Source organism: Tursiops truncatus, chromosome 11, assembly GCF_011762595.2.
Source record: "Tursiops truncatus isolate mTurTru1 chromosome 11, mTurTru1.mat.Y, whole genome shotgun sequence".
Classification (NCBI taxonomy): Eukaryota; Metazoa; Chordata; class Mammalia; order Artiodactyla; family Delphinidae; genus Tursiops; species Tursiops truncatus.
In genome coordinates this window covers 27,080,775-27,104,787 of record NC_047044.1, presented here as the reverse complement: position 1 = coordinate 27,104,787, position 24,013 = coordinate 27,080,775, and the positions used below count along the sequence as shown (strand labels likewise).

At 40.9% G+C, this 24,013-nt stretch overlaps 1 long non-coding RNA gene across 1 annotated transcript in view; it reads right to left on the bottom strand.

Annotated features, from left to right (window-relative positions):
* LOC141275760 (uncharacterized) overlaps positions 1–24,013 on the bottom strand; it is a 154,225-nt gene that overhangs the window by 7,262 nt on the left and 122,950 nt on the right. The window lies entirely within an intron of this gene.

Here is a 24,013-nt window from a genome sequence, read left to right as displayed (position 1 = left end):
TAGGTCATAGTGTATTTTTGGTTTTATTTTTTTGTCTCGTTTTGCTTTTTGCTAAATTTTATTACAATTTATACCTTTATATTCAGTAATGAAGTTGGCTTACAATTTCCCCAATTATTTTTGTCTTCTTTTGGATTCAAGTTTGTGCCAGTCTAATAAAATGAGTTTTGGGGTTCTTTTTATACTCTCTCTACATTCTGTGGAACAGTTCATAGAAGACTGGAACTATATACTTCTTAGAAAATTGGTAAGACTCACCTGTAAGAAACTATTTGTATCTTAATTAATAATTTGGGTAGATTTAATCAATGATTTAATATCTTTGAAGATTATAGGATTTAGGTCATTTATTTCTTCTTGAATCAGTTTTAATTGATTATAGTTTTCTAGAAAATTGACTATTTTGCATATTTCAGTTAATTGACATAAAGTTGTACATGATTGTTCCTTGTTACCTGTCTTAATTTCTGGTACATTTGTGATTATATTGCTTTCCAATTTCTCATTTCAATATTGTTTTGGATATCTTTTGTATGTAATGCCATGCTGAGACTGGCCATAGGGAAGCCCAGTTTTAAACATGTTGTAATAGCAAATGCTTACAATAGCTCAGAGTTTGAAGCAGGAATAGAAATAGAAATACCACTAGAACTACTCCCCTATAACTTCTATCTCTAATTCCTCCCAGTTGAGTCACATAGCCTCAAATGCATGCCTGTACATACACCTTAGAAATCTGTTCTTTTACGTAAATGCAAAGTGGTGGTGTTCTATTTTCTCTAATTGCTTGGCCCTTTCAAAAGCAGAAGGCAGTAAGATCTTTCTCCTGAAATACATCTTTAAGTATCCTCAGTTTTTCTAACAGTTACTCAAACACCCTGGATCCCAAGCCCTTTGTCAGCTTTCCCCTTCTAGTGATCCATCCCAGTGCGCCAGCATCTTAAACACAAGTAGGATGAGTCCAGTAGGATTGGACCTTTCCATTAGTGTTTCCTAAAATTCATTGATTTCTGTTCACTTCACTACACTATTGACTCATGTTAATTTTGTAGTCAACCAAACTTTTGGGTCTTTTTCGAATATGCTACTGAGGAATCTTTATTCCCACGTAATATAAGAGAAGGACTTCATTATGTAACTTCCTAGTCTACAGACTTACAAAGAGAATTTGAAACATGTCTGGGCTGTAAGCAAGCATCCTCATAGGTGAGGACAGAGGAACAAGCAGGCAGTTCTGTACTCAGCAATCTAGAGGAAGAGATATTTCTGTGTAAAGGAAGACATGTCAGCTGGGTCATACCACAGTCCAGTTGCCAAGAACAGGACAGGAAAAAGAATTACCATTTACTGAGAACCTACTGGGTACCAAATCTATGTTAGGTGCTTTATATATGTTATCTCAGCGTTAGTCCTCATGACAACAGTAGATCAAAGTGTGGTGTGAATAAATAAAGATGCAAGTAAACAAATGCCAGGTAAAATAATCCCCATTTCATTTATGAGGAAACTGAGGCTCAGAGTACAATTTGCCCAAAATGATACAGCCAAAAGGCAATGGGACCTTATCAGACTCTAAAATTCATGTGATTTCTTCTGCACTGTGAACTGATGCAGTGTAGGCCCCAAGGGCTCTTGTGCAATGCTTAGGACTTTCCCCTACATCAACTCTCAGTTTGATCCTCATAATATCTTCATGGGATAGGCAGAGCAGCTGATACAATCTTTATTTTACAGGTAAAGATATCAGTGCTCAGACCATCAAGTGGCCTACCCAAGGCCACCCAGCTAGCCAATGAGGTTGCAGAGCAGACCTTGACCCCAGGCTCTGTGACAACAAGCACGGTGCAAACACCTCTCCAGGCAGCCTGTGTAGGGAAGGAGGACATCAGGGGATGGGGCAGGTGCTGACGACCAATGTGGAAGTGGGGAAGGGAAAAGCTCAAAACCCTAACCTTACCAAGAAACTGCAATGTTCTGTTATTATTTTTTAGTTATCTTGAGCCTTCAAGAGACACACAAAAAGAAAAGTCAGGCTGCTGACCAAGAAGCGGAGCAGCCTAGGACAGATAACATCTTCCACAGCAAGGGTGAGGCTGCCTTTGGCTAGCAATGACATGAGTGCAGCAGATTCTTGTGGAGAAAGAAGCTGTAAACCAGAACCCAGAAAACCTATCAGCCTTTGTTTGATTTCTTCAGCAAAGCCAGAATCTTTAAAAAAAAAAATGCACAAAATGAATCAAATGTGTTCATGTCACAATCCGTTGAAGACATGTAGATTTAACATCAGTCAAGTATCCATAGAACATTTGGTATTACCAGTTATTTAAACTCCACTTAAGTCAAGCACCAGCTTATTCAGGCCTGCAAAATAGAGGCTCTGCCTGTTAATTGGCAATTTGCTGGCTGGTTACTGGTTCTCACATTGTCCCAATAAAAGCAAATCACCCCTCTGGGAGATTGTCTTTTTTCCGATGCCACCAATGCAGGGTTTTTGCCCCCTCTCAAGCCTGGCTGAGAAACTGTTCTCCTGGAGAACAGGAAATTACCATGGGGAGTCTACAGGCCCTCAAGAAGCAAGCCAACATTCTTCACCTGTCAACGGGTGGTAGACATATGCTTTCACCATGGCACCAAGTAAGATCCTCAGAGTTTCATTTCTTCAGCCCAGCTATTAAGAAATCTGGGGGCAGACATTGAGCTTTTCCAGGGCTTTCCAAGCCTGGTTGTGGCTCAAATTCACTTGTTGTGGCACAAAAGCACCTTAAAAGAATATGCAGATGCCTGGACTCCTCCCAGAAAGGATTCTGCTACATAGAAATGTGTTAAACTACATTACGAGGATGCCATATCAGCATGTTAGCAAAATCCAGACTGTGGAATAAAGTGATGTAGATTCAGAGACTAAGAGACACTACCACCAATGTGATGTTTGAACTTAGTTGATTCCCATTTCAAACAAACACAAGGTGAAAACAACAAACAAAAACAACAAACAACAAACAAAAACATTTGGAAGACAATTGAAATTTTGAACACTGATTGGATATATGATTGCATCAAGGACTTATTGCTATTTCTGTTGATATGTAATGATAATATTGTGGTTGTCTTTTAAAAAGTTTACGGGCTTCCCTGGTGGCACAGTGGTGGAGAGTCCGCCTGCCAATGCAGGGGACACGGGTTCGTGCCCCGGTCCGGGAAGATCCCACATGCAGCGGAGTGGCTGGGCCCGTGAGCCATGGCCGCTGAGCCTGCACTTCCGGAGCCTGTGCTCCGCTAAGGGAGACGCCACAACAGTGAGAGGCCCGCGTACCGCAAAAAAACAAACAAAAAAACAGGTTACATCTTGCAGAGAAATGCACTGCAATGTATTTGGATAAAATGATATGATGTCTAGAATTTGCTTCAAATAAGGGAGGATTGAGTAGAAACAGATGAAGCAACACTGGTCATTAGTTGATAATTAGTTGATAATTGCTGCCGCTGGGTGTGAAGTTCATGAGGGTAAGTGGAGTTCATTATGCTTTTTGGTCTACTTCAGTATATTTCTGAAATTTTCCATAGTAAAACTTTCATCTCCTAGGATTGTGAACTGTTCTATTTCCCTCCCTGCCCCCCGCTGCCATTTAACACAAGCATATACATGGACCACCGTGTTCCAATGTGAATTCAATGTGTATTCCCCAGAGGAGAAGAAGAGGGAAGTGGGAGTAGGGCACTTTTCTGCTGTGCACAAATACAAGCTCCAGAGTTTCATATAAGATTTGTACTAGTTCTAGACTGAGGCACATAGAAGAGTTGTTGCTAACATCAGATCAGTGTGGTTACCTCTAAAACACTAAGAGACTAGTCCCCTCTCCTTCTAAACGACAGCAGTATGATTTTTTTCTTCATAAACTACCATGTCTGCAGGAGTACATGTGTGTGTGCTTGTGTGTGTATACCTAGGGCCGCCATGTACCTTTGTGCAGGCTGTGCACTGCCCAAAGATATCACATCTAAGGGGGCACCCTTCACATCATCAACTTTGTGGATTTACATCTTTATTATGACAACTGTCTTGCAAATGGCAATAACATGTTCTAACAAAATCAGTACATGTATGATCAAACTTACCAACAGATGGAAGCAAAAATGTCTTAAGGTAGGACATTCGAAATGTCCTTTTCTAATAATGGACTAACTGTATGGGCTAGCAGTGGACTTGAACTGCTTGACTGCCTGACTTTAGGGACTTTCCTAAACCACTGGCGGTTAAGACTCCAGGCTTCCACTGCAGGGGACATGGGTTCGATCCCTGGTCAAGGAACTAAGATACCTCATGCCTCATGGGCAAAAAAAAAAACCCAAAAATAAAACAAAACCACTCACTGACTTTATAATCTTCACAAATTACTGAATAGCCCTGAGCCCAAGTTTCCTCATCTGTAAAATGGGATGATAATATTGAGAGCATTGTTCAAAGCATTAAATGTATGTGAAACAGTGCCGGGCACAGAGTAAGCCCTCAATAAGTGTTGGAGATCAGCTATTATCATATTACTCATACTTATTCTAATTTCGTGTGTGTAAATGTGTATATACATGTATGTTGTGTCATTTATAAGCTCAATGAATAAATTATTGCAATGGACCTCAAAAAGACTTTATCCACTATTTTACTAACCCAGACTATTTTTTTAACTTTTTATTTTATATTGGAGTATAGTTGATTAACAATATTGTGTTAGTTTCAGGTGTACAACAAAGTGATTCAGTTATACGTATACATGTATCTATTCTTCTTCAAATTCTTTTCCCAATTAGGTTGTTACAGAATATTGAGCAGAGTTCCCCCTGCTATACAGTAGGTCCTTGTTGGTTACCCATTTTAAATATGGCAGTGTTTACGTGTCAATCCCAAACTCCCTAACTATCCCTCCTCCCCCACACTTCCCCCCTGGTAACCATAAGTTCCTTCTCTAAGTCTGTGAGTCTGTTTCTGTTTTGTAAATACGTTCATTTGTATCATTTTTTTTTTTTTAGATTCCGCATACAGCGATATCATACAATATTTCTCTGTGTCTGACTTACTTCACTCAGTATGACAATCTCTAGGTCTATCCACGTAACCCGGGCTATTTTAAAAAGAGGACATTTTCCCAGACCATCAAGTTTTGAAAAATGCCATAAAGTTCAAGGTTCAGGTAAGCAGCCAGAGTTTATAAGCCTCTCTGCACACAGGAGCTGTGTGCGTATGCTGATCAGGAGCTCTCGGAAGAAAAATTCTGGGGTTTTTCCATCCTTCTAACTACTTGGCCAGTAAGCCTGTAATGGGAAAAGATCCAGTGGGAGTTGCCAGCCACAAAAGGGGTATTACCCCACAGGCAGAATAGAGTCAAACGCTTTAAGAGGTTCAAAGTCTATTTTTAAAAGGAAAGAACACAGAGTGTGCCTTTAACTTGGTGTTAAAAATAAACTCAGCTGCCTCCCTCCTCTACTCTTCCCACCTCCTCCCACTGTCCTCCCATACCCTGCACTGCCCCACGTGAAAGAGAGAGCTGGCATTTGATTTCTTCTCAGGAGTTTTTCTTCTTCCCTTCTTTTTTTTTTTTAAAAAAATCTCTTAGCCAAACATGGGCTACTTGGTTTTCAGTTCAACAAAACAAGTTGCATTCTCTCTCCGAATTTCCTCAGAGACCCCGGGAAAGCAGGCTGGATTATAATTCAGAATTAACCCATGTCAGGGGCTGAGGAAAAACTCCACGTGGAGATTAGCAAAATGGAGCCCCACCAGCTTTCCCGCAAGCCTGGGAAGTGTCTGCAGGGGGGTGCTGGGGGTGGGATGATTTAGGCAAGAGGGCCTTTCATTGCACGCTGTTTAGTATTGGGGTTTAAGCACAGACATTTCCTGAGGCATAGCTATCCACACAAACAGGGCTTTGCTGAGTTGGTTTCAATAAATTCCATTTAACAGCCACAAAAATCCTATAGATAAGATGTGCCAGTCTTCTTCCATAAAACAGCTAATTAATATAGTAGAAAAGCTGCTGTCTAAGATGCTCAGCATCACTAATTATTAGAGAAATGCAAATCAAAACTACAATGAGGTATTACCTCACACTGGTCAGAATGGCCATCATCAAAAAATCTAGAAACAATAAATGCTGGAGAGCGTGTGGAGAAAAGGGAACCCTCCTGCACTGTCGGTGGGAATGTAAATTGATACAACCACTATGGAGAACACTATGGAGGTTCCTTAAAAAACTACAAATAGAACTACCATACGACCCAACAATCCCATACTGGGCATATACCCTGAGAAAACCATAATTCAAAAAGATACATGCACCACAATGTTCACTGCAGCACTATTTACAATAGCCAGGACATGGAAGCAACCTAAATGTCCATCAACAGATGAATGGATAAAGAAGATGTGGCACATATATACAATGGAATATTACTCAGCCATAAAAGGAAACAAAATTGAGTTATTTGAAGTGAAGAGGATGGACCTAGAGTCTGTCATACAGAGTGAAATAAGTCAGAAAAAGAAAAACAAATACCGTATGCTAATGCATATATATGGAATCTTTAAAAAAAAAAAGGTACTGATGAACCTAGTGGCAGGGCAGGAATAAAGACGTAGACATAGAGAATGGACTTGAGGACACAGCGGGGAGGGGGGAGCTGGGATGAAGTGAGAGTAGCATGGACATATATACACTACCAAATGTAAAATAGATAGCTAGTGGGAAGCAGCCACATAGCACAGGCAGATCAGCTTGGTGCTTTGTGACCACCTAGATGGGTGGGATAGGGAGGGTGGGAGGGAGGCTCAAGACGGAGGGGATATGGGGACATGTGTATGCATATGGCTGATTCATTTTGTTGTACAACAGAAACTAACACAGTATTGTGAAGCAATTGTACTCCAATAAAGACCTATTTTTAAAAAAGGAAAGAAAAGCTGCCATCTAGAGTGAATAATCTTGATTTCTTATTGTCTGTAGATGGTAGAGGGATTACAGGACCCCAGCGGAGGCAAAGGTGTTGGAGAACACAGAGACACAGGTCTGGGCACTGTACTAATATGTCACTGGAGGGAAAAGGCTGAGAGATGAAGGGGTCGCTGTGACCTTGTTTGCCTAAAAAGATTTAGGAAAAAAAAGACAGCCCATAGTCAAGGGAAAAAGTAATAGAATTCATTTTAGGAAATAAAGTTCTAATCTCAGCTCAGCCTCCAACTTGAAGGGTTACCTCAGACAAGCCTCTCTACAGCTTCCTTTTCAGAAAACGAGATCCCCTGCCTTCCTAGATCTGTTCTTTAATAGGAATATACAATTGTTAAATTATATATAATTGATAGGAATAAAATATGTACTAAGGATGTAATGTACAACATAATTAATATAATTCACACTGCTGTATGTTTTATGTGAAAGTTAAGAGAGTAAATCCTGAGTTCTCATCATGAGGAAAAATTTTTGTTTTCTTTTTCTTTTATTTTGTATCTAAATGAGATGATGAATGTTCACTAAACTTACTGAAGTAATCATTTTATGATCTACATAAGTTAAATCACTATGCTGTACACCTTAAGCTTGTACGGTGCTGTATGTCAATTATATCTCAATAAACCTGGAAGAAAAAAAATTTTAAAAAAGGAAAACCAAATGTATTATATCAGAGGACTTAAACAGTTTAAAAAATCTCAGTACAAATATGTCCTTATTTAAACACTGTTCAAATTTAATGAAGTGATTTTGATGCATGTCTAGAAAGTTAGAAGGGAAATTTTATCCGTGAAGGTGGCGTTTGAGCCCATTGTTTTCCATTTTTCACAAAAGAAAAGCACTCTAGTGCAACAGCATACCTGGGGCACTAACACCTAACAAAGTGTGCCGTAAAAACAGAGTAAGGGCAGGATCCTCAGCCTTTGGGGCACTACGGGCTCCTGAGAAGGGTCTTTTCTCCATGTGCTCAAGACATTATCCAAGACCCCTGTTTTCACCAGATGTCTATGCACCTGTTTTTCAAATATATGTAGATTAGTTATAGTTAATCAAATATGACTAATAAATTACAAATTTATTAATTTTGTTTTTTGTTTATGCATTAATAAGGTATAAACTCATTTTAAAACATTACCAAAATCAATCAGATTTTCAGTATATAATTCTTTCTCTCTTTCTTTCTTTCTCTTTTTTTTTGCTAAGGCAGACCATTGCAGATTTATTTGTATTAATCTACTTGCTCAAATTATTCCCTTTTCCTTGATCTCTACTGTATACTATGCCTATATTTTACAAGAGCAAAGGCCAAAATATAACAAATGTAATAGGTAGGAATGAGTCTAACAAGCCAGTATTAAAACATCAGGACTGCCTTGCCTCTGGTACCTCTCATTTCAGCAAACACTACTTCTTCAGTCACTTACTACCATTTCTGATGACTTGATTATTTTTGAAATGAGTATCTGATTTTTTTATCATTTGTTTGTATATATTTTTGAGACATAATTGATATATAACATTATATTCATTTTAGGTGTACAACATAATTAAATTTATATATATTGCAAAATGATCACCCAAATAAGTCTAGTTAACATCCATCACCACACACCATTACAAATTTATTTTTCTTGTGATGAGACTTTTAAGATCTACTCTCTTAGCCACTTTCAAATATACAGTACAGGATTGTTAATGATAGTCACCATGCTGTATATTACATCCCTAGGGATTATTTATCTTATGACTGGAAATTTGTACCTTTTGACTCCCCTTCACCCATTTTACCCACCTCCCACCCCCTGCAAACACTCAACATATATTTCTTCATCAACCAGTTCTAAAATTACAAATTCTCTCAGCTAGAAACCACAGACTTTTAATATTTAGCTTTTTGCCTTAAAAAGGCCTCTGCTAAATTCATTCATTCCAGAAAGTAATGGGACATTGATGCATGTCAGTAATTTAAAGTGCTCCGCTTAAACAAAGAGAGGAATCAAGTCTATGATAAAAACGTTTGAGTCAGTAGCCTTGTATTTGTACACATTGTGTCTGGAGGGACTAGGTGTGGCTTACAAAGATGCACACAATCCTGCAGGATATAAGCCATTAAATCGAAGTGCAGGAAAAGAAGACAAAGAAAATGGGATAGAGAATGAATCCCAGTGGCGAGGTTAGGAAATCCCGTAGACTGCCAAGCGCTGAACGGCCAGTTTTGGCTCTGCGCTTTGTAAGCAGCCAAAGGAAAAAGGGAACCATTATCAAGTATGTAATTGATATTATTTGTTAGATGAACACACATCGGCATCTCACAAGAAGCCCAACTCTTTTCGACTGGCAAGATGAGAGAAACTGAAGAAAGGGCAGCATCCCCAAAGCATACTTGTTGCCAACGAATCAAAAAATCAGGCCTATGTCCTCATGCCAAAACTCGATTACGAGATTGACCTGGCACAGCTTCTCCGACACTTGGTGAAAATTATCTTTGCTGTCTTCTTTATGTGGGGAAACAGGCAAAGAGTGATTGCTTCCACTTCATACACCAACTCAATTACTGAGATAAAAACGGAAATAATGTCCTAGCAAGATGCAACTCTCAGTCCCACCTTACATCTGGATGGGCAGTTCATAGACATTGATCTTTACATACCCTCAAGAACTTCCTAATGGTGACCTTTGACCCCATTTCATTTTCTCTTACATCCTCCTGCTGCAATCTTCTCCACTCTGACTCAGCTTTGGTCACCCTGAGCACTCAGCGAGGTAGAAAATGGATGGGAAGGGTCAGGAGAAGACATCACAAAGCTGGATGAAATGGCAGAGCTGGGATACCCAGAGATGCAACATGGAGATGGCCTAGAAACAGTCCCTGAAGAGAGGCTGTGCTACAGCTCATGACTGAACACCTTGCTGCTCTGCTGACCAAGAAGTCCTGAGACAGGTCTGGGAACATTTGCTTTTCCTGGGCACCAGCAAATCACCAGGCCATTTCAACTCATGAAGTGAGTACCTTCCTGGCACTAGGCAATAAGCTAGTGATGGGAAATGAAAGGCAAAAAGGCACAGACCATGTGCTGTAATAACTGCAGTTTAGGTGGGAGAGTCTGTTACACAAGAATTTCAATATAGCAGTTAAACACCCTGACTCTAGATCCGATTCTTGAACCCTACTCCCACTTATGCTATATCACCTTAGACAGTCAAACCCTTGGGGCTTTAGTTTTATCCTCCATAAGATGGAGCTAGCAACTACATTACAGAGAAAGAGCTTAGAGCAGTAGCGGACATGGTTTCCATCACGAGACCGCTGCCTCCACCTGAAATCCTTGTCCCTGAAATGGTGAACAAGATGGACCGCATTTATGATATTGCAGGCATAATTACTGTTCAAAGTATCTGACATATTTTAACTCATATTTTAATCTTTTTCACAGAGGGTACTACTATTATCGGCATTTTGTATATCTGAGGCAAAGAATGATTCAGTGCTTTGCCTAAAGTTCTCAGAGAGGCAATACATAACAGTTGTTAAGGGTGTACATTCCGGGGACAAACTACCTGCACTCTGCTACTTAGAAGCTGTGTGACCTTGGGCTAACTCCTTAACTTCTCTGGGTCTGTCTTCTGCCTGTTTACTCTCAATTTATTCCCCATCTTTCCCAACACTTCTGAGAACTACTTTTCCCAAGCTCCCTTGCTAATGAGGGTCTGGTTAGTTTAGCCAATGGGAAGCACTGGGGGAGCTTAATGGGTAGGAGGGGGGACTGTCAGGTTGTTCCCTGCCCTCTCTGTTTGGGGTGGCAGCTCTGGCAGGGGCTGCATCTTCTCCCGGGTTCCAGTTGCCGTTAGGCTGCCCCAGGCCCTCGGCTCTGGTGACATCACCTTCTTCCCCTGTCCCTCTAACCTGCAGGAGCAGCTTCTTCCTATTGATGATTTCTCGGTTGCTTTGCCATCTACTATCTGCCTTTTCTGCTCTTGCAATAATTCCCTTGTAGTCAGAGCCCTGTATCAAGTTTCCGCTGGGGAACTACTTGAGCAACATCAGCTTTTCTGACTGGACTATGACTGATACACTTTGTGCTTCAACTTCCTTGTCTGCCAGAAGGAAATTATAATTGCACCTCAGGGGGCTGTTGTGGAATTAAATGAGTGAATGCATTTAAAATGCTCGAACAGAGCCTGGCACACAGTAAGTGGCAACTGTTATGGGACACACAGCCAAGGCACCAAAATCCCTTTCTAGGATCTTAAGGAGGAGATCCTGAGGCTTTAAAGGATGAGTAGGAGTAAACCAGCTAAAGAGAAGGGATCAAACAGCTCAGCGGCCAAGAGGTGAAAGAGAGCAGATGTCCTTCCAAGAGCCAGAAAAGGGAAGAGGTTCAGAAAGACTGGATCACGTGGATAATACAAGGTGAGGGGAGGGAGTGTGGGAAGAAGGATGAGGGTGGAGAGATCAGAGATCAGAGCCCAGAGCAGGCCTTTTACGGCATGTTGAGGAGCGCTAAGTTAATTAAACACGGAGCCCATTAGACAGAGGTGGCTCTGATGTCGGCTGGTCTACACAAGCAAACCAAAACCTAAGACTGCTAATGCCTCAAGGCTAAGAAATCAAAACCTAAGGACAACCAATCACAAACAGCCAATAAAGCTTTAAGCTGTAGCCAATGCGATAATTTCCTTTCTTTGCTTCCACACCTTCTCTATAGGTCTTTCCCCTGGTTCCTGTCCATAGAGCGTTCCTAGCCACTTCTGGTTTGGCACTGCCCTATCCACATCGATTTTTTTCTCAAATAAACTCTAAAAATGTTTACTATGCCTCAGTTTATCCTTTAACAGGAGTTCAGATTTTGACCTGAGGACAGTAGGAAACCATTGGAGCATTTTAATTAGCAGAGTGGCACAACTGAATTTATGTTTTAGAGATTTCTTTTGTTGTAATACGGGAAGTATACGGGGTGGGAAGGAGAAAAGAGAGAAAGACGGAAAGAGCCATTAGGTCATTGCATGTGTCCAGGAAAGAGGCAATAGCTTGGACTAGGGTGGTGACAGTGAAAACAGAAAGAAATAGAAATTTATTCCAGAGGCAAAAATGATAGGCTTGGCATTGGATTAGATATGGGAGGCAAGCAAGAAGGAGGCTTCAAAAATGATGCCCAGGTTTCTGACCAGGTAAATGTACAACAGCAAGCAGCACAGCAGAGCTGTTTAAAGTGTAGGCTCTGGGGACTTCCCTGGCACTCCAGTGGTTAAGGCTCTGTGCCCCCACTGCAGGGGGCACGGGTTCTATCCCTGACCGGGGAACTAAGATCCCGCATGCCGCGCGGCCAAAACAAAACAAACCAAAAAAAGAGCATGGGCTCTGTCTACACAGCCTACCTTCAAACCCCAGCTCTATCCATGATGAACTCTTGAACCTGTGGCAAGGCACTGAACACTTTTTGCCTCTGAAGTGTGAAATGGCAACAATAACTGTACTTTCTGTATCGGGCTCTTGAAAAGGTGAAATGAGGTAAAGCATGTTAAATGCTTGGAACCGAGCCTGGAATACCATGAGCAGAGTCAATCTTGGTCACTATCCCAGCAACAAGGATCTCAGGAGAAGACACACTCACAGGGGTGGGAGCATTGCGAATTCAGATCAAACATGCTGAGTTTGAGACATCTATGGAAGCAGAGAAAGAGGTCTGGGCCAGGGAGATGTAGATTTCATTTTAGAGCCATCACGAATAGAGATGACAACGGGAGCTATAGGAACGGATGAGCTTGTCCAGAGAGTGTAGGTAAAGTGAGGACAGATAAAAGTCATAGGGCAAACCCAGGGGATGTCAACATTGAAGTCAGCATTTTCAGGAAGAGAGGCCAAGGAAGAAAGCACAGAAAAGCAGAGAAGTCAGAGGGGAGCCTGTAGTGGCCAGTTGTGAGGGGAAAACAAAGACACTGTAAGAATAGCAGGAGCTGGACTGAGAGTTATTGATGTAACTTGAGATCTCCCCTTATCATCCTCTCCAGCCAGGGGCCTTGTGACATGGCAGCAAGAAGCTTGTCTCAGGTGATGTGTAAAAGAGCAAACACCAGACATCCATGTTTGATCCTCTGTGCTGATCCAGAAACACCTGGCGCTCACCTCGGTGACTGGGAATGGCAAAGTCCAATTTTTCTGGCCACTCCACTGAACCCCTGATCTTTTCCTTCATGTGACAAACTAGATAGTGGATATTCCTTCTGGGTTCAAACAGCTGCCATCATTGAGAACAAACATGAGTCTGACTCTCTTCTTCTGCACAGAAGACCATTTGTAGATTCCACATCTCCTTTCTAAGGTCCAAAAAACCTTTTAAGTAATTGTGATCTCAATTTTTTCTTTTTTGTTAAGGAGCATGATTCAAGAAGCTTGTTCCATGTGCTGTATTTATTAGAATCCCAAGACCCGGCCCAAGGCCTCATTCCCAGGATTCTGATGGCAATGCCAGCATTCTATTGGCCGGAGGGAGCTCTTTGCTAGAGGACACTGAGAGGATTACTCTGATTCAATGCAGAAATGTTGGGAAACTGCTTTATATTCTGTCTAGCACAAGCAAGGAGGAGCTGTTATTTTTATAATCATCATCAGAGCCTTCTACTACATAGTTTTGGGAAGTGGTAATAAAAGCAGAATACTTCTCTCTTAATTTCAACTACCCCCAAACTTTCATTAATACCCAATTAATTTTATCAAAGTTCAGTGTTAAGCTCTCTGTAGCACTTTGGCATGGTAGTACCTGTGCATTTGGAATGACACAGTAATCTCTTACTCTAGGAAAAAAAATTACCCTGGCAACATGATCCTTTTAGCTTAAGATGAACTGGTTCCATTTCTCATTCCTCCATTCTCAAGGTTAATTGGGTTGCTAAACTCCCACAAACTAAAAAGAAAGTGCTAAACAGTGTCCAGACCAGCCTGGAAGAGACATGGATTAAAATCAGAATTGAGGCTGACCAGTCTGATATCAAATGTGACCCCACTTGTCAACATGTGACCAATGAAAAGGGGCACACGTGTTTTTAAATTAATCTCCACCAAAAACAAGACATATGAGCATGATGACTGTATTATATAGCAAAAACATAAATGGCAATCCACTCGTAAAATATTTGTGTTGAAATTAGGAAATGGTAGCACATTCAAACACAAGAGCTAATGGAAGCCCTGAATATAGATTATATTCCATCTGGCTGCCAAGAGCCTGCCTCCACACATTAACCACAGGACCAAGCAGAGAAGGAAACTAGCTTTTAATGGGGAGGGGGAAGGGTAAGCTGTGACAAAGTGAGAGAGTGGCATGGACATATATACACTACCAAACATAAAATAGATAGCTAGTGGGAAGCAGCTGCATAGCACAGGGAGATCAGCTCGGTGCTTTGTGACCACCTACAGGGGTGGGATAGGGAGGGTGGGAGGGAGGGAGATGCAAGAGGGAAGAGATATGGGAACATATGTATATGTATAACTGATTCACTTTGTTATAAAGCAGAAACTAACACACCATTGTAAAGCAATTATACTCCAATAAAGATGTTAAAAATAAATAGATTAATTAATTAAAATGCAAAAGAGAAAGAGATTTTATCTGAAAATATCAAGTCATAGGATGTGAAGAGTCATCAGTTTCATGGACTGTTTATGAGTCAGATGTTAATTGTGATGCTGTCTTCAAACACATAGAGAGAAAAGAGAGATTTTTCTCCCTTTAAACTTGAAAGAGGTGGTTGAGGCAGGTAGCTCACCGCTGGTAAGTGGCATTTGGTTGTTTAAAATAATTTTGACGACCTGGCTTTGACATTCCCTGCATTTGCACAATAAACAGATCTGCTGTTTCTATCCCTCCATTTTAAATGCTAGCCCCATGGGACCATGTCACCATAGCATTTTGCAAGAGCTATGTTTTGCACTAACTGAACAACAAGTCTATGTTTACAAAACGAAATTATTTTTTCCAGTTTCAGCTTTGCTTATTAACAAAGTAAAGCAGATATGATATTTCTCAAGCCAATATGTCCCCTTTGTTTATGGCTGGAGATCTTGATCCAAGTGAAAAAACAAAATCTACTGATGAGTACAGAAAATCACCACCATGCGGAAATCTCTCTTTACAAAAATCCTGTGGCACAGAACCATCTACTCAGAGAAAGTCAGCAATGGCTATTTGCAGTCAATCCAATTCCTCTACTTAGGAGATTTTTGTGACATAAGTAGATCAGAGAGTCTTGCAAAATGTGTATTTATCGTTGACCCTTTATGTTTTTCAGAATTTGTTTGGAATATTGAGGAATGCTATCCTGAGTGTGTTGGTTTCTTTCTGTGCAAACTCTGATGAAAAACAGGGACCATGAACAGGAGGAAAAAGTTTAGTCCAGACCCTCGGTTGATATGGAAGAACACCTCTGGGCTAGGGCCAGGAGTGCTTTAGTTCTCCTTGTGGGAATATCTAGAGAAGCTCTAACTCCCCAATATTAATCAGATCTGCAGATCCCCTTGCTTAAAACCCTCCAGTGACTCTTACTCTTAAATAAAACTCCTTACCCTGGCCATCAAAACCCTACACAATCTGGCCCCTGCTCAGACCTTACCAGTCCTGTTAGGGGCTGAATTGTGTCCCTCTAAAATGTACATGTTGACATCCTAACCCCAATACCTCAGAATGTGACTGTATTTGGAGATAGGGTATTGAAAGAAGTAATTAAGGTAAAATAAGGTAATATGAGTGGGCCCTAATCCAATATGATGGGTGTCCTTATGATAAGAAGAGATTAAAACACAGACATGCACAGAGGAAGGCCATGTGAAGACACAGGGAAAGCTGGCCATCTAAAAGGCAATAAGAGAGGCCCAAGAAGAAATCAACCCTGCTCACACCTTGATCTTGGACTTTCAACTTCCAGAAACATGAGAAAATAAATTCTGTTGTTTAAGCCACCCAGCCTGTGGTTCTTTGTTACAGCAGCCCTAACATACTAACATACAACCTCACTCATTCTCCACTTCCACTCTGAGGTCCAGCCATCCTTGCCTTCTTCCTGTTTCTTTCAACTGCCTGACTGGTTCCCACTGTAGGTCCTTTGCACCAGCTGTGCCTGCCAACTGATCTTTGCATGGCTGCTCCTTCTTGTTTTTCAGGTCTTAACCTAAATATCACATCCTCAAAGACTAGATAATCTAGAGTAGATCCCCTGATCCCCATTCTCTATCTCTTAACCCTTTTAAAAGTTGCCATCATAGCACTTATTACCACCTGCTTTTCTTGTTAACTTATGTACTTTCTTACCCTTTGTGTCCCCCAGTGAGCTCCCTGAGGACAGACATAAGATGTTTATCTTGTTCACTATGTAGCCCAAGTCTTAGAACAGAGCCCAACACTTGGTAGGGGACTCAGGAAATATTTATTGAATGAAAAACGTTTAAATGAATGAATAGCAACTGAAAAACTTTTTTTATTTAAAATTTTAAAATCAGTTAATTAGCACGAAATGACTGCCATAAGGTAAAGATAATTAGACTTGTTGAATGAAGAAAATTGGACTGAACTGAATTGAATTAAGCAAATGGAAAACAACCAACTTATAGAATTCAATTTTTAAAATTTTATTCTGTGATCTAGTCTTGATCATGAAGTCTCTATTTCTCAAAAATAAAGCAAAGGGGGATACATAGGGTCTATTAAAAGAGAAGACTTTCTGGAGATGGTTCCATCTGAAGAGGAAAATTAGGAGAAAGGGTATTAGGGAGATTACTATCCACTGTGTTCCCTTTTGTACTGCTCAAAACTTTTGCCAGTGCATCCATAACATTTAGAAAGAATTTTCACAAGAGATAAAGCAAAGAATTGCACAATTACTTGCCTTGAGGATGTAGATGAAACTCTGACCATTTCCTCATCTGCCCCAAATACACCATCATTCATACTTCTGCCCCTTTGTTCCTGTTGATAATGCTGGGAAGACATTATCTTCTTCCCTCATCTCTTCTACAAGTTTTCCTGTCAAGTCCACGATCTCTTGTGTAGGTGGACTGCTTTGAATTATAATTGTTTACTTAACATATCTGTCTTAACTTGAGCTTCGTGAAGGTAGAGACTTGGTCCTACTCGTGTTAGTAATCACATGACATTTAGCCCATGAAAGGGCTCCATAGATACTTGTTGACTGCATAAATATGTAGAGTACAGCTCTCCCCTAAAGGTCCCAGCTGACCTATCCAATTCTTCATTCCTTTCCTGAGCTCCTCTTAATTCTTATTATCTGCTCTTTCAGTTCTAGCACTTGATACCCTACAGCATATCAAGAAGGTGAAGGACAGCACTCGGCTCAATGAACATTTGACCAGGGGCCCAAGTAGAGAAGCATTCTACTTACCTGATTTAATCTAAAAGAAGAAAAATGAAGAAGTAGTAGAGCCTCATTGAGGCCTTTTATTTTTTTTAATTGATATATAATTCACATACCACTAAATTCACCCTTTTAGTGTATAATTTAGTGGGTTTTGATAACATCATTAGGATGTGCAACCATCACCACTATCTAACTCCAGAATATCTTCATCACCCCAAAGAGAAAGCTCATACCCATTAGTCACTCTCCATTTCTCCTCTCCCACCAGGCTCTGGCAGCCACTAATCTACTTACTGTCTCCGTGGATTTGCCTATTCTGGACATTTAATATAAACAGAAGCATGCAGGCCTCTGTTTCTGGCTTCTTTCACTTAGCATAATGTTTATAAGGTTCATCCATGTTGTAGCATGCATCAGTACATCATTCCTTTTTATGGCTGAATAATATTCCATTGTATGGATATAATATTTAGTTTATCTCATCCTCAGTTGATGGACATTTACGTTGTTTCCACTTTTGGGCTATTATGAGTAATGTTGCTATGAACATTCATGTACAGGTGTTTGTATGAACCTACTTTTTCAATTATCCTGGATATGTATCTAGGAGTGGCGTATTCTGGGTCATAAACACACATAATAACTTTGTGTTTAACTTACTGAGGAATCAACAAACTTTTTCACAGCAGCTGCACCATTTTACATTCCTACCAGCAATAGATGAGGGCAAGGCATTTTTTAAAAGAGATTAGATAATCACAGATGAAGAATTTTGTACTTTAAAGACCGCCCAAGGTCAAAAGAGAGAGAAAAGGGATTTTTTTGGGGGGAGGAAGATGTTTTATTAGGGGAATGAATGGCTCACAAAGTCCTGCTGACTCATTTTCAGTCAACTTTACCATGGCCTTGCTTAATTCACATTTAGATCATGTGTTCAATCTTAACACAAATAGCCTGGGTGTCTGGGGCATTTTTCCCAAGCAGTATGAGCACCTTTGAGACATCCTTTAATATGTGTAGCTTTGTTTCCTCTTCAGTAGGGAGGAATAGGTCCTTCCTCTGCCCACTTAGCTTTATTTCTGGACATAAACTTTTCAAAAAACAGGAAGTTCAGCTTTACTTTAAACCACCAAGCTGCCTGAATGGATTTCATCCATTATTTCAGAGTTTTTATTTTAAACTTTAGGCTAAGCTTGAAGAGAAAGCAACCTAGATGGGTAATAAAAAGGATTCTGAATCTATGGGTATATGCATGCAACTTATGGATGAAATACCAACAAATAGAAGAAATATATTTACAGATGAAAGTGAATCTACCTACATTTATTTCACTAAAATTGATTTTTTCCCCTCATCATAGATTTCTCAATTCACGCCACTCAGCTTCCCCAAAAGAATCAGCACAAGGCCACAAACTCAAAAGAACTTCTTCTCTGTTCATAAAATGCCTGCCCTGACTCCATGTCCATGCCCTCAATAAACAGACAAGGCCTTGCCCCATACCCTAAGAGGCAATCTTCCGAGGCCTTGACCTCAGAGAGCCTGTTTTGAAAGAGAGGCCATTCTATCTGCCCAACGATTCTCTGGTCACACAGTCTTCTCCAGAGACAGGCAGTGGCAGTGGCTAAGCTGATCTGGGCAGGCGTGACTGTAGAGAGGGCAAGAGAGATTGAGAAGGAAGGGAGAGCTCCCTTGAGCTAGGATATGAGGTAGCAGAGGAGGCAGGCTGTCGATCAGCTGTCACTCAGCAGCATGACCAGCGGTGCTCTCCTTTCTGAGGCCGTGGGGGAAGTGCTCTGAGTTGTGTTCTAGGATAGCTCCCTTGAGGTGTACCAGCAGAGGCGGGGACATCCTGTGATGAGTTCTGATACGCAAAGGGAAAGGAGAACTGTAGACACTACAAGGGAAGTCTGATTCTCGACCCTCCTCCTCATCACATATCTAAGCCTCCATTTCTCCAGCTCAAGAGTGTAAGTGAGGCAATGCAACAGTCTATCTGAGAGAATGCATATAAGAAGGTTGCTACTAACTGGATAAAAAACTAACTCAAAATTAGTGGTTCTCCAACTCCAGTGTGTATCAGTGTCATCTGGAGAGCTTGTTAAAACACAAATTACTTGGCTTCACTCCAAGGTTCCATTCGTTGGTCAGGGTAGGGCCTGAGAATTTGCATTTCTAACAACTTCCCAGGCAGGGCATGCTGATTCAGCTGGTCAAGGACCACACTTTGAGAACCACTGTGAAAGCACAAGAAAAATATCAGCTAGAGTTATAATGGGCAATCACGAGGAATGCCCAGACTGAGCAGTAAAAAGAAACAGTTCTGTCCAGAATAAGCAAGAAAATAATAAAACATATACAAATAATAGAACATGTAATGCTTGAGTTGCCAGAAGCAAAATGATCTGGTCTTTAGAGTCAGAAAGAGCAGGGATTAATCAAAAAGACATTTTTGATCAACCCCTGTCCTCCAACCTAAAGGAAGAGACAAAGTCCACCATCCCCTTGATAAGCCCTTGGCCTTGTAGCCTCGGCTTTCTCTCTTCACAGATGAGGAATCCCATTCCCTAATTCACAAACAGCAAGGAGAAGATAAGAACTGAGGGAAATGCCCACCACACCCTGCACGATCACTGCCTCTAGTAATAGTGCCGTCCATGGGTTTAAGACTTTATGGTTTTAAAAAGCTTTAAATTTCCAGAGAATTCCCTGGCAATCCAGTGGTTAAGACTTTGCACTTTCACAGCTGAGAACGTAGGTTCAGTCCCTGGTCGGGGAACTAAGATCCCACAAGCCACACGGTGTGGCCAAATAAATAAATAAATTTTAAAAGTAAAAAAAACCTTTCCAGTGGTCAAGACAGTGTAGTATTGAAAGAACAGACAAATAGATCAATGGAACAGAATACAGAGCCCAGAAATAGGCCCATATAAATATAGTCAACTAAAATGATCTTTGAAAAAGTAGCAAAGTCAATTCCATAGAGAAAGGGTAGTATTTTCAACGAACGGTGGTGGAACAACTAGACATCCACATGCAAAAGAGAAAGGAAGGGAGGAAGGAAGAAAAGAAGGAAGGAAGGGAAGGAGGGAGGGAGGGAGGGAGGAAGGGAGGAAGGGAGGATGGAAATGAATATGAACAAAGACCTTGCACCTTTCACAAAAATTAACTCAAAATAGATCATAGACCTAAATGGAAAACCCCAAACTATAAAACTTTTAGAAGATAACATAGGAGAAATATCTAGATGACTTTGTGTTTTTTAGATACAACACCAAAAACATGATCCATGAATGAAAGAATCAATAAGTTGGACCTCATTAAAATTTAAAACTTCTGCTCTGTGAAAGACATTGTTAAGAGAATGAAAAGACAAGTCACAGACTGGGAGAAAATATATGCAAAACTGATATCCAAATATACAAAGAACTCATAAAAGGACTGGTACCCAAATATACAAAGAACACATAAAACTCAACAATAAGAAAATGAATAAATCGAATTTAAAGCTGGGCAAAAGACCTGAACAGACACATCTGCAAGAAAACATACAGATGGCAAATAAGCATACGAAAACATGATCAATATCATATGTCATTAGGAAGTTGCAAATTAAAATAAGATACTACTACACATCTATTAGAATGGCTAAAATCCAAAACACTGACAACACCAAATGCTGGCAAGGATATGCAGCAACAGGAATTCTCATCATTGCTGCTGGGAATGCAAAACGGCACAGTCTCTTTGGAAGACAGCTCAGCAGTTTCTCACAGAGCTAAACATAGGGTTATCATACAACCCAGCAACTGCAATCCTAGGTATTTGCCCAAATGAGCTGAAAAGTCTACATCCACATAAAAACCTGCATGTGAATGTTTATAGTGGCTTTGTTCATAGTTACCAAAACTTGGAAGCAACCAGGATGTCCTTTAACAGGTGAATGGGTAAACAGACAGTGGTACATTCAGACAATGCAATATTACCCAGTGATTTTAAAAAAAGAAAGAAATGAGATTTCAAGCCACAATAAAACATAGAGAAACCTTAAAAGTATCACTGTTAGGTGAAAGAAACCAATCTGAAAAGGCTATATAATATATGATTCCAATTATATGACCTTCTGGAAAAGGCAAAACTAAAGAGGCAGTAAAACGATCAGTGGCTGCCAGGAATTCAAAGGGAGGGGGAAGGGATGAATAGGTGAAACTCAGGGCATTTTAAGGGCAGTGAAATTATTCTGTATGATACTGTAATGGTAGATATATGACATTATGCATTTGTCAAAATCCATAGAGCTGTACAACACAAAGAGTGAACCGTAATATAAAGTATGGACTAGCTAATAATAATGTATCAATATTGGTTCATCAACTGCAACAAATGTGCCATACTACTACTGGATATGAATAATAGAGGGAACTGTGGGCAGGGGTCAGGGGTGGGTAGTATTTGGGAACTCTCTGTACTTTCTGAGCAATTTCCCTGTAAACCTAAAAATGCTCTAAAAAAAAATAGTCTTTTTACAAAAGCTTTCCCGTATATTATTTCATATAATCTTCAGACCAACTCTATTTGGTGGAGTAAATGTGATTATCTTCCTATTTGAGATGAGAAAACTGATGTACCGTTATTCACACACAGTCTGTTGCAAACTAAGATTGAACATTTGATCTCCTGATTCCAGTCTCTGGATCCTTTCCGTTGCACTGCACTCTCTCTCCCGTGTGTGCTATGCTGGGACAACCCACACGTTCCCACATCCTCCTGTTACTTCTTATAGATGCTACCAAGGCCAAAGAGAACCCAAGACAGGCAGGAAAGAGGAACGGGGGTGTGGACAGAGATGAGGGCACAAATGCTTTCATTGGGGGTGACTCCATGATTCCCCTGGGTCCCCTGAGCACCCGACACCCATTCACCAACCTAAAAAGTGAGGCTTTGGGGATGAGTCAAGGGAAAAGGCATTATATCTCTAACTTGCGGTGGTTTTTATGTCCCAAAATTATTCAGATTTTCCTAATAGCATATTTCCAAAACTTCAGCCCTTCACATCCTATCTTCACAAATTTTGCTGTGCCTGCCTATCACTTACGCTATTTTTATTGGATATTTCCTTTGCAGAGACATTTTTATTTAGGTTCGTCCTAAACAGAGCCAACTTATAAAATCAAAAGTGTTCATCTTTGTACCACTTCACACCTCCTTGAGTGCCCAGGGGCATCTGTAACACACTTCAAGAACTGCTGCCCTAGGGAAATTCAACCCAAAACTCAGAGAACACTAGGTGGAAACCAGGGACCTTGCTTCCCTCCGTATTCCTAGCAGCCAGCAAGTCTCTGGAAGATAGTGGGTGCTCAGAAAAACATTTGTTGACTAAATGAATGAATGGTTAAGAACTACTTCGTTGCCCAATTTTCCAGGAGCTGTTAACAAATCTAACTTCCTAGTTGCAGCCCTAATCAACAACCTCCCATTGTCCCCCTGAGATCTTGGCACCCCAGACCCTACCCCAGCCACTGTCAGTTGCTGTTGGTCAGTGTGGATCATTCCAGCTAGGGCAACACACAGCTACTCCCAGCCCCACACATTCCAGGGTCCCGTCTGCCTCAACGGTTCTGACCCACTGTCAGACCCACTGTGCCCTGAGTGTCCAGGGAAAAGGTGCCTCTCCTGAGAAGCTTCCCCAACCCCCCTGGTTGAACTCTCTCCTTTTTGCACTCGTAACAAGAACTCTATTGCTCTCATTATTCTCTATCATAATCATCCATTCTCAAGAGTAAGCTGTGTGTGGGCAGGAACCACATCTTTCTTGTTGGCCCTGTGCCTGGTTCCAATAGTGCCCAGTAGGTGCTTCTGAAGTCAATACTGCTTGGGTTTGCCTTCCCTGTACATGGGCGCTCCTGTGTTTGATTCATCCTCAGGTTCCTAGCGCTTAGCACGTGCCTGGTACATAGCAGACCCTTAATTAACCTCATGGAAGGAAGGGAAGGAGGGAGAGAAGGAACGAGGGAGGGAGGGAGGGAATTTAAACTGAAAGATACAATATATAATTCCATTAGTCTGATGGCTGGAATACTGGCGAGAAAAGTCAGCCATGAACTGGGTGCTACCTCCAGCCATGCCTGGTCACAGCCAGAAAGAAACAAATAATAATTGAGTGACTACTAGGAACCAAGTATCATATTAGGTACTTTCCATAGTTTATCTCATTACTTCTCAACTCTGTACCAAAGGTACTATTATTCACAATTTACAAACACTGAAAAGTACTTTGTTTCCAGTAGTGAAGCATAATTTTTCTGTTACTTCTATACAATCTGGGGCTGGAGCCTCACTCTCCTCCCAAAGAGAGCGGAGCCCAAGGAAAACTCTCCTCTCCGTTCTCTCTGTCTGAAGGCAGTGACCTTGAACTCAACCACCCTCCTCCCTTCCAGATGTCAGAGGGAGAAGCCTCACATGGCAGAAGGTGCTCTGGGACCCATCCCCTTCTCTTCCATTTTTTTCCCCTCCTTGCAAGGCGTGCTAAAAATTTGCACTGACAACAAAGTGAATTTGATTGTGAAGTTTATGCAGACCCTGCTGACAAGTTCATGGAAACCTGCACAAATTGCTTAATGTGATTCATGTCACTAATACGTACAGCA